The following is a 17,001-nucleotide window of genomic DNA, read 5'->3' on the forward strand; positions in this document are numbered from 1 at the left end:
TTAGCCCTGCGCACTCGTTATTTATACATCATTGGACTTTTCATTATTTTTGTCATCAATTGTGTCTTTTCATCATAAAATTTTCAAATTACCTTAGCTGCGGCATGTCTCGGAGTCCGAGCACAACGACAACTTGGTAAAGACGAACTGTTAAAGCTTGAGTGCGCGCTGCTTCGACATTCGGATCTCACGATCGCTCAAGGGAATCTCGCTCACAGATCCTATCCAACATTCATTACCCGCCCCATCGCACATAGACTGCGCGCATGACCGCGTGCATTCAGCTCGGCCTCGATAGTAATTGCGACCTCGAATTGATTACCCAAAACCATGAGCTATTTATAGCGCCGACGTGGAATGCGCTGTTATCTCCTGTCGAGAGCAGATGGATGGCTACAGCCAGCCTCTGCCCTTAATCCTCGTGGGGGAAACTCAGCAACAGTGGTGCGTCTCCGAGAGGAAAGAAGAAATTGAGTTTCCGTTCTCTCTTTTCGGAGGCAGGCGATTGTTAGTTGGGCGCCCTCGCCTTGGATCAGAAAAACCCACGCTCTTCTAATATCGCCCTGCCCTTTCCCTCACCACAAGCCCTTCCCGAGGAAATCCAGTCCACCCACTGCCGAATCTCACGGCCTCTTCCCCACCTTCTCTGACCCCCTGAGGCCCATAGTCCCTCTCTGATACAAGACGAGAAAGAGTAAGTGGCTGGTCCTATTCCTTACTGCAGGCTTGATGGGGGGGGATTTATTTCATTAGAGAAACCTTTTTAAAAAGCTATTAATATGCATTTGGTGTTTTCCCCCCTATGGTATCACAAATTGCAGATATATGTTGAGTGAAATAACATTGTTCCATATTTATAAAATCTTCCATCCCCTGAGGCACCTACCCCTCCCTGATACAAGAAGAGATACAGCTAATGGCTGGTCCTATTCCTTACCGCAGAGTTCTCAAGGCTTGAGAAGGGGGTGGATTGTATTTCATCAGGGAAATCTGTTGAAAACGCATTTGGTGTTTTCCTCTCAGTGATATCACAGATTACATAAATTTATTGTATGCAATAATATTGCCCCATAACTCCAAAATCTTCCATGGTTCTGTTAAGTAAGTGAAAGTTCCTTTTGGTTTAGGGAAAGTGGTAAAGTACCTTTTGCTTATAAGTTTGGTTGAAGTTCAAACGCTGATGCACCAATGAAGTTGTTTTCTGCTCCATTGGGGCGAAAGAAACGCAAAATTATGGTATAATTATAAAAATTATAACACGATTTGCGAAAAATTTAATTAAAAGCGTGAAATTTAAACAATAAATGATAATCACCATGCTCACGTGTATCTGTTTAACATGGCAACTGAGAAGACATTTTGAGAAGTTTATATAACGTATTGATGATTTTTGTAAAGTGTGTCTAAAATAAATCGCTTCAATGGGTTGCCAACTTTCAAAATAAACGTATTTCAATAATTTTATTGTAGATTATGGCTTTTATGATACAAATAATGGATATCAGAATTCAATTAAACTCGAGACTATATAATATTAAGTATCTGACGTGACACTTGTTTAAAAACTAATCTAGGTCTTTTCCTTACGAGGGATTTTGCTAACAGTGATTTTTCTTTCCGATTCAAGGAAAATGTAATATATAAACGGTCGTTGTTTAAAGTTACTTGTTGCAGTGTCTGCGTACTCTTTCTTACTCTTTTTTCTCCCGCCCACCGTCCACTCAAACGCCCACAGTCCTCGCCGCACCCACTCTGAACGTGATTATGCCTTTAAGAACATCTGGAGTTTTAAACCCGTTTTTAGCTTCCATTCCAACTGCCATACGTTGCTTGTAACCGCGGTCTTGTCATTTTATGCAAATATTATTGCAGCACTGTCCGCTATTCTTACATAAACATTTCCGTTGTGTGTGGAATCAGTCAGGGCTCAATTCACGGAAATAATAAATTTTTAAGGGAGTTGGTCATTATGGAAAACGATAATTTCTAATCGATTGCGGCCATTGCGAAGAAATTCGAATTTGCCTTGGAAGGAAGTCATTCACACGTTTAAGCATATAAGAAATATTCTATATGCCAAATGGTTATATCCTGCGCGAGTTTTATCGATGCCAATGATGGTAACATTTGTTGGATTTGATTTTCACCCTGCGAACGAACGCAGTGAATTGTTCTTATTGAAGGCCTCAATAGTGATTAGTTAGTCTCCCATTGAAATATCAACGACAACATGGAATTTATCATTTTGATGCAAGCAAAAGGAAGAAGTCATTCTAGCTCGATCAATTAGCAAATCGAGAATGTTTTGAACTTGGACATTTTTCTGTGACGATTCGGCCTCTTCTTGTTCGACAATGATTGAATATATTTCATTCCTCGTGGATCTTAAGATAATATATCAATTTATTTATTTTTTTAATTTAGTTATAAAAATCGGAAAATAAAAAAATGAAAAAATAACGATTGCAGGAACAGTAACACGGATAAGGAGTGGAAACATTAGAATGAAAGTCCTGCCATTAGGTATTTTTGTTGGATTGTGGCGAATTTAACCGCTGATTTCTAAACGGTAATTTCTTCCAAATGGACTTAGATCGCAAAAACGAATCAATTTTAACTAATTAATTTCTTTGGACGTGATTGGAGAGGAACGGAATCTGTTCCATTACATTTCGAGGTGAACATTGAATTGATTTTTAACATTTTTTCGTAATCCTTTCTTCTGTTTGGTTTATTTGATTGGCGTCTGTTAACATTACGTCTCTTTTATGTATTTTTTATGGCGCTGTATTACCTAGTGCCTTAACTTTTATATCGATTTAATTTAGGCCAAAATTTATAAGAGAGATACTTTTTTAAGAAATTGTAGGAAAAATTATAATTCTCCAGTCTTTTCTGCGGTTTTTTCGCCCTGGATCCTGCAATGTCTCTTCTTACTTAATGTCCTACTCAGTTGGTTGCTTTTCTTCGCGCTACTTAGCCATGCAGTTGGGATATGCATCTAGAATGATGAAAATATCAGTTTTTGTCTTTTGTACTGACAATGAGCTTCATTGGAGTCGGACTACTCATTTTTCGCATTGTCCTAATAATCCGAGAAAGTTACCGAAAGGTATATCACAGAGCGGTTGGGCGACACCCGGAGCAATTTTAAGCATCCCTAGGGGATGTTTGCAAGAAAAATAAAGCCTCCAAGGTCTTTTCTGCTCGATTCTCCGCATTGTGGCGCGCTAAGGCGCCGTGTTGGTCTAGCCGTGGCTATTCATCGCTATGCAATCGACCTAATTCCTCAACAAGCGGTAAAATGCTCGCTTATGTCCCCGGGAGCTTATCACTTGATCTGTGTAGGTAATTAGTTTTCGACGTTTTCCATTCAATCGCTGATTGTAAGTACTGGTGCCAGGGAGATTTCTGTCAACTATTTTTCGCTCTTTTTATGGTAATCTAATTGAATACTCCTGCAATACAGGGGTCGGAAAACGTACATACCTGAGGACCGCATTTTCTAATTGTCAAGGAGAAATAGGTCGAATCTACTTCATCATGAGGCATTTTAATTTTCGTTTAATAAATGTGATAAAGTGAAGTCAAACCTCCCCATGAGTATTGCATATGATTTATTATTGAATTAATTAATATCTATAGGTGAAGTGGGTTCTAAATTTTTATTGGTGATCCACAGTTTGCCGAACCCTGCCGTGATGTTTTATAAAATTATACGTTGATATCTGACTCGCTTATCTAGTGATATAAAAAAAATAAAAATTTGATGTGATTTTTTTCCTATCCTTAAACTTAGGCTACCCGTGCATTCCATTAATTTATATTTAAAATTTTACTCTAATAAAGTAATAAATAAGTTAAATGGTTAAGTCAAATAAAACTTATCTGTCAGCATTTTCTGCTTAAGAAAAGCTTATATGCTTTGATTGAATAATAATTGAACCGCTAATCGCTTTCATGAAAAGTAGACTATATAGAGAATATATGCTGTTTACGTGATTATCGATCCCATTCAGTTCATTTCCATATTTCTTTTGCATCTCCTTTGGGCGCATAATAAGTAAATGTGGGCAGGTTCAAATGCCTACTATGAAACTACACCTCACAAATTGTTGTGGGGCTAATTAAGTAAAAACTATGGATTTATTGTGGATTATAAACTATTCCATCGAAAGCAATAATTGTGGAATAGTAATCATAAAAAACAAGTAATCATGCACTTATTAAGCTATATTATGATAAATCTATATTTAAATCACGACTACAAGTAAACGCGAAACCTAAAGAGTTTTTTCGCAATAAGCCTAAAACCGAGAAAAGCAAATCAAACATATAATACATCATGATTTCCTTTCGATGAAGGAACGCTTCACGCAACGAAGGATGCGTTTTATAATCCTAATCAGGAAAACGTTACGTATTCCTTTCTCGGGCCATATCCAAATCGGTCCCGCTAGACCATTGGGCCTTTGGATGGGCAGCGCTGATTTCGACATTGGATACGCTCCTTCACGGTCATATCGTGGGAAAGAAATACGATTCTCGCCTTCGATGGCATTCCATCGACCATTGTTTGACCTAGAGGGATGGTCAGGAGATTCGGATTTTGAAGCAGAACGAAATTAATTTCTCATGGTATCACTCCGTTAATTAGGATGTATATTTCAAGCGAATGAATTATTTTAGATTTTGCGCAGGACGAGAAGTTAAAAAGTAACTAATGAAGTGGAGATAATAAAGTAGGTAACACCACTACTTTGGTCAGTTAGACGATCAGAAATGAAGAACTTTATAGATTAGTGTAGTCTCTGGCAATTCTTTAATTGAGGGATTACTTATCACCTTTGCTCTTACGGTTACATTTTCTTAGTTCGCGGATTCGTTAACATTAACTTGTTTAATGATCACTTTAACTAGTTCAACACAAAAATTGCCAACGGAGATTTCAATTCCATTTAATTGTCATTAAGAACATATTCCTTTGAAGACTGATTAAGTGATTGGTATGCGTTTTAGCTACTATCACTCATGAGCACTACATCATCGCTATTTCATATTCTTTTGATAACAGGAATGGCCTAGGTATTTGATATACATGTATAGAAATATATATACTAGGATGGGATAAATTATAGTTCTCAATCAAGGTTTTGACAATCAATGTTTGACAATCAATGTTTTGACCTAATTTTGTGCTACGTACTACCGCTAACGTTGAGTCGACAGTCTTAATAGTATTTTACTCGGAGAATTATTTTGCAGCCCCCAGCTGTTACCCGAAGGAGGTCCGAAGAGTACTTACTACAGTAGGGGGCAACCGCCAAGGTTATTAAATGCTGCAGTGATCGCCTGGCTACGGTCAGATGATCGAGGGTTCAACTTCGGATGAGGCCTTTCGACACCCCATTATTTAAAATTGTGGCTTCGCGATTCGATCAATGCCTTAACTCTTTGTCAAATCTTATGTGACCTTGGGAATGGAGCTGTCCGCCTAATTCCTCCGAATGAGAGAGATACGCCAGTGGCTAAGAATGGCATGCAGCGGCGTGTGTTCTACCCTAAAATATAAAGGAAATCTTCGGATGGAAGCGCTGGCTAAATGACCTATCTCCACGAGAGTTTAGTGAGGTGTACCCATAGCGAGTAAATATTCATCGCACATTAATATTTTCTCTCTCAATAGCTCGCGGATTAATCAAACCTTGAATTATGCACAGAAGCACATTAGCACTCAAATCGCATTATCTCCATCCCGATGCACTTAACTTCGTTATTGAGCTCGGCGAAGAGAGAAATTAAGCTTGAGTGACAGCTTCTGAGTGGGAGGTGGGGTGGGAAGGGGGTCGTGTGAGGTGTGGGCGGGGAGAGTAAGGGGAAAGCCTGTGACTCGGCCGAATCGAGAAAGAAATGAGAGCAGCGGCCGACGATTCATGCCAGAACGTGAATTGTTCCTCTCTTTCAGTTTAAAATGTGTACTATTTTTAGTACCTAATTTAATACATCACAAATTAAAGCCCTGATTAATGAATATGTCAGAAACAGTCGTACAACTACCAGCAATAAAATTTTGAATTGACTGACATAATGAACAATAACAGTAGTAATTAAATCGACTGATTTTGGCGTGACTTGGTCGAACGAGGAGATATTCATGGTAGAACAAAAAAACACAGTAGAGTTCCACTATTTTTTGTTGCTGTCTACTTGTTTCGAAGGTTACAGCGTCATTCTCGAGATCAAAAGTCTTGAATATGACGCAAAAGAAAACTAGTAGAAAACAATATTAAGTTTTTGGAACTGTACCATGTTTTTTTTGTTCTACCTTGAATGACAAAGGTAATTAATGGACGTATGTTGTGCTTTTGTAAATTTTACCATTAATAATTTAAAAAATGCTTCCATCTCAGAAAGATTTATTCTAAAAACAATCATTTTCACTCCTGAATATCCTACTTATGAGTTCCCCTCACTGTGTGGTAGTTTTTTACATTATATTTATTTCTTATTCGAATTTTCCCGTTTGTTTTGGTGATTATTATTTAACTAATGAATTTTCTCTCCATCCAGTTCAATGTAATGAAGTAACAAAATACCAGGTTTTTTAAAAAGTTTTACGCGTGTACAAAGCTCCCCATATCGCGTCGAGCGGAGCGCTGTACCAGCGCACGCGACACGAGCCAAGATAATCAATACGGTGCTATCTTTACCCGTCGCTTTCGGCCCTGGAAATGAACTGGAGTATCGAGAAAATATGAAAGGAACATAGTTCCATATCTTCCTAAACGTGTTTCCACTGACATGCTTTGTTGCTTTTTTCACACAGAAGATAGAAAGAAGAAGGAAGAAAGCTTCCGCATGCGGAAAATAATTAGATTTGTAAAAGCTCTAACAATGGTAGTGTTTATGAACAGGAAAGGCTGATGACAGGAACTCTAGGGTCAGATGGTCAAGAAAAGACTGGTGAGGTCTCTACTTCAGGATGTAGCGTTATGCGCCTGGTAAAGTTGGAAATTAAGACGACGCATCAATCCATGTAGATTGTGCGTATTCGTGAATAATAAATGGCTTTGAAACTTATGAAAAATTTAGACATTTTCAGAGTAAATTGGGAGGAGTCCTCTCAACACTAGCCTATATCTCTGATATCAAAAGTTTACACCTGAGAAAATCGTGGGACAAATTTCAAATTTTGATGCACTCAAATTTTGAAAAAGATCTGCTTTATATACCATCTATATCTACATAATACTTTGATAGCTACCTCTAGGGTGTTTGGCAGGGGGTGATCAATAACCAGCATGCAATTCGATTCCCACATGCACACTACACGGTCCAAAAGACGTCACCCGTACTAACAAATTATACTGCCACATTCATGCATAGGAAAAATTTGGTAACTACTCATTAAGGATATCTGCCAATAAAGCTAGAACACACTAAACATAGTGTTAGAAATAATAAGAATATCAGGAAACATGCATTAAGGTATACATAAGTTAGTAGGCTACACTACCAGTCATCTAATCTATTTGTGATTTCTAACGCTGCCGTTACTCTTATTGATCATGGAAAAAAAACATTCTGAATCTGTCTGTTCTACCAGGGGCGCAGCTAAGTATTAAGGCTAGGGGGGGTTTAGGCGCAACTAATACTGGGGGCTATGGAACACCCTCCAGGGTAAGCGGGAGGTGCTGCCCTCCCTCAGAAAATTTTTAAGATAAATGGTTCAAAGTGGTGAGTTTTACGGCCTTCTTAGGGATATTTCATAAATCCTTACACTATTCTATAAGTTAAATTAATCAAAGTAAGTAATAAATTAAGTTCTTCGTGCTCTGGGAGAGATTTTATCCCCCAAAACCCCTCCTCGCTGCGCCACTGTGTTCTACAGTCTATCTTATCTATCTATCTTATTTTATTTACATTATCAAATACTGATTTTGTGTGGTCTACCATTAAACTGTCAAGAAGAAAGCATAATTTGTTAACGAGTAGAACTTCACGAGCAAAACTGGTCGAGCGGGAGGGATGGAAGGATGAGGAAAACAGACTCCAGGAATTAAAGAACCGGGTTTAAAGGGCTAAATGAGGCTTTTTAAGCAGGAAGAGAGGAGTTATTGTAAAAGTGGACGAGGAAATTAGACTGTTGTATGATACTGAAGAGTAGGTGGGGGTACGGAAAGAATGGGCTGTGTAGTCCGGGGCTGCTAAACACAGTAATGGGAGGAGGTTAGACCAGTGGGGGAGAAAAGGTCAGTGAACAGGGTTAGCGAGTGAGAAGATTAGGGGAAGGTCATCAAATAATTATTGCGCTTGTAAGTGCATTTAGGACCATTTCGTACACTCCTACATGAAAATCCTGTTGGTGTAAACGCATATACCATATATTGTGTGTTTTACCGAGGCTGAATTCGAACGGGGAGCGACCTTTGGGTGGTGTAGTCATTACACGGCCGCCACCAAGACCAACTATCTATAAAATTAGATTAATTAATAAAAGTGGAGTGTGGATTCGGCGTTGAAAAGTTATCTGTGTAAGCCAGCTTCTTAAATATAAACTTAAGTTAACCGAAAAATTGCTTCTGGTGTGATGTATTTACCGTAAGTATTCAATTTTCTTTTTGTTAATGGGTGATTTACACCCATACCTTCTTCCTCTACTAGTAGTAACTGAATGCATCTCCAGCTGAGGTGCTTCCCTCCTATCCTCAAACTTTACAGTCTACCTAAGCAGCTTTTTATTTCCTCCCTGTACACCGACGGTTAAATAAGAGTCTCTAATGGCCATGAAATTTGGCACCGCTCGTAAGTACACGAGACAAAAAAAAACACCAAGCGTGTTGGTTTTTTTTTGTCTCTTGTACATGTAGATTGAAAAGTAGACTAAACCTTTTAGATAAATTCAAGAGCAGTGTCTTTTCTAACGAAGTTAACCATATCTTACGGACGCCAACATACTACGGAAGATCAGATCATATAAATAAAATAAGAGAGATAGATTGTAAAACAGACAGGTTCAGAACGTCTTTTTTCCCACGATCAATAAGAGATTATAACAGCAGCGATAGAACTCATAAATAGATTGCATGACTTGTAGTGTAGCCTACTAACCTACGTAAAACTTAATGCATGTTTCTTAATTTTTTTATTATTTCTAACAGCATATGGTAGTACAATTTGTTAGTATACGTGACGCTTTTTGGACCGTGTGGTGTGCAAGTGGGAAATGAATTGCATGCTGCATGCTGGTTATTGATCACCCCCTGCCAAACACCGTAGAGGTGGCTCGCAGGGTATTATGTAGATGTAGATGTACTTACGAATGGAGCTGCCGCCAAATTTTACGGCCATTGGAGATTATTTTTTAACCATCGATCCATAGAGGCCGTTGAGCTCAATTCCCTTTACCTGCTGGTTCAAAATTCTCTTGAATTCAACCTTCAGCGTCGACCTTCAAAACGCTGCCATATTTGATTATGTCCTTCGTTCCCGTATTATCTCGATTATTAAGCCTAATTAGCCTTTTGTTCCTAATCTAACTTCCACTGGCCTGCTCTAGATACGCGATCGAATTATAAAAAAATGAATCACAATTTGGGAGTTGAGTGACTATCTATCTATCTCTTGACTATAGTTGAGCTTTCTCATTTCAGATCCATATTGAGCATCTAATCCAGAGTGAACTCCCTTTGGGATGAAGCAACTTCCATTTTTCGGCCCGCTCCCTCTGCGCAGTTGGGACGAGGCGACTCCATTCAAGAATGGACAAGGCCAAGGCTGATCAACGAGACTGGCTGACTGAGAGAGGGAGAAAAAACCTTTGCCTGCTCCTTCCACGAGGTAAACAAAATCATTCCTCACGCTCAAACCTTATGGCTTCCATTATGCTCTCATTTGTACTTTCACTTTTACTTTTTTCTCGGGAGGATGTCCCTCCGTCTCATCGATCTTTTTTGCCTGGCCTTGGCTCGCTACGAAAATTTTAATGCATTCGCTCCTCGCGTTTGTCGCACTCGAGAATTTCATTTTCATCGCGGTGTTATTTTTTCGGAAATGAGGATCTCGCCTCTCTCTTGCTTGCAGTCCCTGACCCTGCGACACTTTTTCCGTCGCCATGCGCCCCTCCTTCTTGCCCAACCCCCTCCTCCCCTCCCCCCCTAACGCCTTCCGTTGCCCCCGCTATTCCCCATCCCCCTTCCGCGACGCCCACCCCGTAATCCCCTTTCCGAAGTCTCATGAGCAAGTCGGGGACTCTGCTCGCCCAATCAACGCTCCGCTACGGGGCGTGGCAGCCGCGTGAGTCATCTGCGACGAGACTGCAGGCTCGAGTCCATATCATAGGTAATCCCCATCAGCCCGACGCTGTGGGATGTACTGGGAAGACAGTACCCTTCTTCCATGATATTCTTGGAGGTTGTACGGGAATGAGAAGGGGTTACTTTATCCACTCTTCCCACAGATTTTAGATATTTTGTCGTGTGAAAGACAACTAAAGAAGATTGTTTAGCGGTGGAAACAAACTATGATGAACTGAAACTCTCCACCTCTCGCGAAATTCAGAATATTCCTTCATAAGAAAATTTTACTATTACTTTTTTGCGAATAATTGTTAACGTATGAGATAGCAGGTTTGGATGGTGACATATGAGTTAGCATTCCAAATTTCCGATGGAAATTCTGAGTACCTACGATGATGAATACTATCACTTCATGAGACTCATCTGCCAAAAGATCACAATCTCGAGGCAGTATCATAGGGAAATTCCGCAAGCAGCACGCAGTGCGTCTTACGATCGAATTGATAGATGAAGATCTAGAATACATTTTTCATGATAACGTTTTAAGGGTTTCTTGGTTGTAAGCGTGAAAAGAGCTATTTTTCGCCACTTCATAAACTCGTTAAAATTTAAAGTTTAGCAGAAGACTCAGAAGCTTTTTCGTAAAAGGAGGAATAACATGAATTTACCCATTAAAACTGAATTCTTTCGCGGAACTCAGAATTATCATACAAGAAAAAACTTCACTTTCACTCAAGTTCAATCAGGCACTCGAATGTGCCTAATTGTGAGTGCGAGAGTGAAATTGGTTGAATATTTAATTTTTACTGCAAGTAATATTTTCTTAGTCCGTAAAATTCCTGTGGATTAGTGGCGGTGCTTGTAACTTGATTATTTTTCATTCAGATAAAAGTATAGGTAGCTGAAAATATCTTTTGCGCCCCCCTTGAGTTTTTTCTGTATCCGTTACTGTTGTGGATATGGTATCCGTTACACGAATAAAGAATGCGACCCTCACGCCGAGAGTTTGCAAGCCTCCGTGTCTGTCCCCTTTAATCCTCGCTTCCTGGTAGTTTAAAATAAGACGCATCTGCCGCATTCCGTCTCCAAGAATTGTCTGCTCGGTAATACCGTGACGCGGCGCCTCTGTCCTTTAAAGCTGTGGAGTTTTTTTTAGTTTTGAATTGCCGGAGGCTATTATTCCGCCGCTGACACCAATCCCACGGGCGTTCCTAATCGAAACCTTCTGAATAAATGCTTTGTTTCCCGTTAGAGGAATAGTGACTTTCTTCTTTTAAAGAGCCAATTCATTTTCTATGATGACTGTCACAGAAATCTTTGTCGATCTGGTGTTATCTGACTCATATTAAGAAAGATTAATTATTTATAACTGTTACTAATGTAGCACATTAATGCGTGATAGTTTCAAGGAATGTGTCTTTAGCTATGCATTTGGTCTTCAACTATTTCACTAAGGAGGGTTATAATGGGATCCTTTGTAAAATCAGAGAATTTCAGGAAATATTTTCTAAAAGGAATTCGTTTGAATTTAGAGGCAGTATTGCGGTATTATTTTTTCTTTCTAATCCCCTTTGATCTGAAGAAACTGCAGAATCCTTCCTTTGAGTTGTAAGCATGCATTTTAGTTTAGTCGTATGGCGTCAATAGAGTAAGTAGAAGACTTTTATGACTTTAAGAGTAAGATGAAGCGTGAAAGGGTGCATTTTGGATTCGAGGGTGTAGAAGTTATATATTATGACACCATGCTTTCAGTATTTTTTTCGGGGCACTCAAGGGAATTTCCCTCGATGTACAAAAAGGTCCAGAAGCACTCAACATGTTATTTTAGCCAAAAAGTATCTCAGAATAGATTTTTAAGTCGCACGGCTTAGCATTAATATGTTGAAAACTATTTTTCGTCCTAAACACAATTTAAGGAAGTTTTTTAAAGCTATTGGTATAAAATATGAAAACTTTTATTGATAAAATGAAGCCGCAGGTACCGTATTTATTCATATTTCCGGTCTAATTTTATTTCTCTTCTTAAGGAGTTTTTAATTAAGGAAATATTAATATTTGTTATACATCGTATGAGTATGAGGAAGAGAATATGGATAGTCTTGAGCATTTAAATCGAGAAAGTCTTTTAGATGACTCCAAAGACAGCTCTTTGGCGAAGAAAAGAAAGGTAAAACGTTCTAGAGTGAGGGATGGCTTAATGGATAGAAAATACGAGCTTGTGAGAAATGAGAGAGTTCAAGAGAGACAGAAGGGATTATCCCAAATTGTGTTTTTAAGTTGAGTAAATGTTGTGAAGACAACGTGAAGCATGCTAATGGATTTTCGTACAGGTCTTTGACTTCAATATCTAGGGACAAGGCTTTATGTGTATATGGCTGGTGTCCTAACACCCCCTGCCACACGCCTTTTAGGCGGCTTGCGGGGTATTATGTAGATGTATATGTAGAAGGGTATTTTCCATTTCCAGAAAATATTCCTAACAATAAGTAGCTGTAAAAATATTGAATCACCTATTTCAGAATAATACCGTTGATCAATGGAATCGATGCCATCGAATGCGGCATTAACTTGTATAAATTTAAATACTTGCGAAAGAAACGGGAGTAAAACCTATCTTTTTTATTTTGGGGCACAATTAGTAACTCTATGATTAATTTTAAATGCTGCATTATGCCTACCATTTTACGTGTATTAACGCATTGTAAACATGAGGAATATGCATCAATCATTGTACCAAATGCATTAAGTCAACTAATTTGTGTGACACAGAAAAGGATAACTCTTAATTGATCGGTGCAAGATTAAGAAAATCTCTATAAAATATCACGCAAGGATGTAATCTTTGATAGTGAATAGCGATGGTTTTGGTCCATTTAACGATATTAGGTCATCGTTCATGGTCCATTGCTCAAAATTAAGTTATATGCATTGCTTAGCCTCTCCTTATGCCTCAGGTGGTCTAATCTGCGGTCATTGGCTTTGCCCGCGACCTCACTGAGGGAGATAACGAGATCAGCGATGTCAACGCAGTGGGACTGTCAACCACTGAAAGCATATTGCGATTGCCGAAAGGAGTCACTCGCATGGGTACCTTTAAGTAAAAATTCAGTATTCTATGACTGAGATCTGGTTGTGAGATCTATGGACATAGACTGGGGTATCTCGCCTTTGCGTTGAAGTTTTTACTAAACCTTGTCGGAAGAGGAAGATTGAATGAAAAATAGATTGGAAATATAATTTGCATGCTCAACTTCTTATTAATATATCTTACGAAAATCGAAGCCCAAATCAAATATCAAGGTATTCTTGGGGTCTTTGATTTGATTCTTATTTTTCGCCGTCTCTAATGTAAATTCTTCTTCTCATTTTCCATGCACGTAAATAGTGAAAGTTTATTTTTGCCTTTCAAGTACTATTTTATGTAAAAAATAAGAACATTTTTATAATATTGCAATTGAAATCACTAATATTGCCTTTTTCGTAGGCTCATGCAAAAAATGAATCGTCTATTGGTGTTGGTAACAGTTTTAAATCTGTTTAATGGATGAATGTGCGTCTTTGGACGAAGCTAGGAAATCGAGTCTCAAGGCCTTCAGCAAAGTACCGTGGGGGTCAAAGTAATGCGATATCATTCCTTCTTTTTTTAGGTTCGTTGTGGAATGTGATGGGCAGAAAAAATATATAATTTTCGAATAAATACATCAATCGATAAAATTTTCATAAAAAGTTGTGGCTATTCTACAGTGGGAGTTTAAGAAAAATTTACCAACCCTGCCAGAACTTAAGGTTCCATTCGATCATTCGCTCTCTATTATAGTGTAAAGTACGTTTCGTTCACTGAAGGATAGTATTAACCTTGAAAAAAAATAGCCTGGGAATATAAATCGACGATGTCTTCTATTTACAGATCAAGAACACTATCGGTTCATTGGTGGTGACGCATGGACTATAATTTTTGTGCAATAGTTTATAAATCATATGGACAATTGTGAGATGTAGTTTCAAACTGAAACCAATTTGAATGATATTTCAGTGGTAAATTTCATCATTTAGGGAGCTATCTTTGAACTTGAGCGGGCAGCTGATATCAGAGTCATATTTTAAGGGCAATGTTCACAAAACATTGTTTATTTTTGCGTCATTGGCTTACTAGTTCGCTTCATGAAGTATCACTATTAGTAAATAAGTAGTAAAATTTGTATTGCCCTTTACAAAAATTATTTATCAAGGTGATGCTTTTGTGTTGGACGATTGTATATTTCCTTTCCTTTGTAATGGAATTGAAACACCGTGGTCCCCATCCGTCATCGTTTCAGGGAGTTGATTGATTCGTATTCATAAGAGACCTTCCAGAGGCTTTTAGCATGCGGCTCCAGCGATGGGATTTATGATGAGGGAGCGATAAGGGAAGAGCGGAGGGTTGTAGAAGAGAAAGCCTCTCTTCCACGAAAGAAAGAAAGAGGTCTCTCAAGTTCTTGGTCGCATGGCTCTTCGTAGTGACCTCCTATATACAACACAGCTCTCCGCAACAATAGAGCGTTGGACTGCGCAAATTACAAGCTTGAATAGATTTTCTTTACTAAATTAAGAATCTGATGGGCGAGGCTAATGTTGGTTTGTTTTTATTTCTCATTTGATGGACAAATTAAAGATGTTTGTTCAATTCCTGCGGGATAGTACCAAATATTATAATTCTGTAATTTTTAATGCAAGTTTTCCAGATAGCAGAAAAACCTTATTTTTTGGAGATAACTTCGAAAATCATTTACAGCACATGCATTTTTGCGTGAAATGCTTTTGGGAACCAATTTTTGCCTAATCAGCTCTACACGTTAGTAAGCGGGAATATTTACAAGAAGCAAATGACACTGAAGTGGGGTTTTGAAAATACTGAAAAGTGAATGATATGAAATTTTTTTGAAAGTCAATCTCAAATCAATGAAAAAAGTCAATCGATGTTATCAAAAGTATTTTAAAATATAAGACTTGCAATTAGGGAATATATAAGTCTGCAATGGAGGGTTCAAACTTCAAGGAGGAGAGAAAATAAAGAGATTTCATATCACACGAAGCCATAAGATCCAATGAAATTGTGGGAGCTTCAATGTTGTAAATGGAAACAGATGATTTTCCTGAAGATAAGAGAATATAGGCGTAATATCTAAAAGATAAATCACCCCAAGTGTGTGTGTATTATGTGACAAGCTACGCAAACCAGGAAACACGACTTTTACCTGAATGAGGAAAATTTTTATCAATAATCGTTTCACGTTTATATGGGGGTGAGTTTTCAGCAGCAAGCGCTTTATTATAAATACTTATGCAAAATAATGTTAGGTGAACACGTTCACGAGAAGGTAGCTGCTGTGAACACTCAAAAAGCATGCAAACACATTATAAAACTAAATTATTACGGAGGCTTCCGCGGTTAGTTGATTGGTGATGGTTTTCCGGGTTTACACCGCGTTGATACATGTTTTGCGGACGACAGTATAAAACTATTTAAATTAGAAGTATGTCCTAAATTTAAGTAGAAAAATAAATTTTTACGTTGCCCTTCAGTACGAATCGTATTTCACATGCATGATGTCAGAGGTAAAGCAAAAAGTTAAATAAAACCGTGGTGACCCGTTACAATATCTATCTGTATGCAAGGGAAATCCTATGGGGGGTACAAACTAAGAAGTGGAAACTAACGGAAGAATGTTTGTGTCTTGGAAAGAGAATACAGGGCCATTTAGATGGCATATATTTTGCTTAGTACACTGAGCTTCCGTTGTAAACAATGATATCCTAAAGGAAGTACCGTCTCTGTACCATTCTAAAAGCGGTGTGGAGACCTGATTGTCGAACCGGTTCGCACGTTATGTTGGGTATTCAGTTGTCCCCTTTCCCATGGGATCCGCGCCAAGTATGTTCTTAAGCAGGTGAAATTTTGAGACTCGCGATTTTTTTACGCCGTGCCAAATCTGCGAAAGGTTGAGGACTCGAGATACTGCCGCTAAAGGCATATATTTACCGACGATGACGCTATGGTGAAACTCCCGGAAAATGTACAAATACTGCCGAAGATTATATAGCGGTGTAAAGAAAGAGTGGTTCGCAAGTCGCTCTTCGAAACGAAGGGGTTCATGGATCTGATTGTTGCGCGGTCGATGCATCATAAATGTTGACACCTTTCCCTTAAAGGAATAGATAAGATAGTGTCGGATTTTATCATGTAGAATTTTGTGGACGGTTCTCCCTCGGATGAATTTGATGGCTAGGTTTGCATACTAATAATTCCAAAACTCACGTGAAAACAATTCAAATTTAACTTTCTTAGGCCCAATGCCAAACAGGTTTACATGTTTATGGGACTCCATGCTCGTGAATTTTGATGTAAGGAGGAAAGATAGCAACACACATACATTTTCAACGAGCGAACCCATGGGAACCTAAACGGAGCCATGGATTGCGGCCTTTACCTTTCGCGTTTTAATGATCAGTTCTATTAGTCAACCGCCTCACTGTGTTACCGAATCGCGTCCTGCTTCAGCGATGTGTCTCCATAATCTACAACGGATATGGCTCGTAAATCTAACATGGATTCTGTACATCGGTCATTACTATTCTCTAAGCATCTTTCGCTAAATACGGCACCGCAGGGCTCTGAGCCATGTTACCTCAAACACACCCATGGAACCTTAATGACGAACATATA

The 17,001-nt window shown here is 38.6% G+C and overlaps 1 long non-coding RNA gene across 1 annotated transcript in view; it reads left to right on the top strand.

Annotated features, from left to right (window-relative positions):
• Window positions 1-17,001, top strand: part of LOC124156107 — a 160,708-nt gene that overhangs the window by 84,642 nt on the left and 59,065 nt on the right. Inside the window, exon 2 of the long non-coding RNA XR_006864265.1 lies at window positions 9,654-9,840. This is a non-coding gene — a long non-coding RNA (uncharacterized LOC124156107). The remainder of the gene's footprint in view (window positions 1-9,653; window positions 9,841-17,001) is intronic.

Source organism: Ischnura elegans, chromosome 3 (assembly GCF_921293095.1).
Source record: "Ischnura elegans chromosome 3, ioIscEleg1.1, whole genome shotgun sequence".
Taxonomy (NCBI): domain Eukaryota; kingdom Metazoa; phylum Arthropoda; class Insecta; order Odonata; family Coenagrionidae; genus Ischnura; species Ischnura elegans.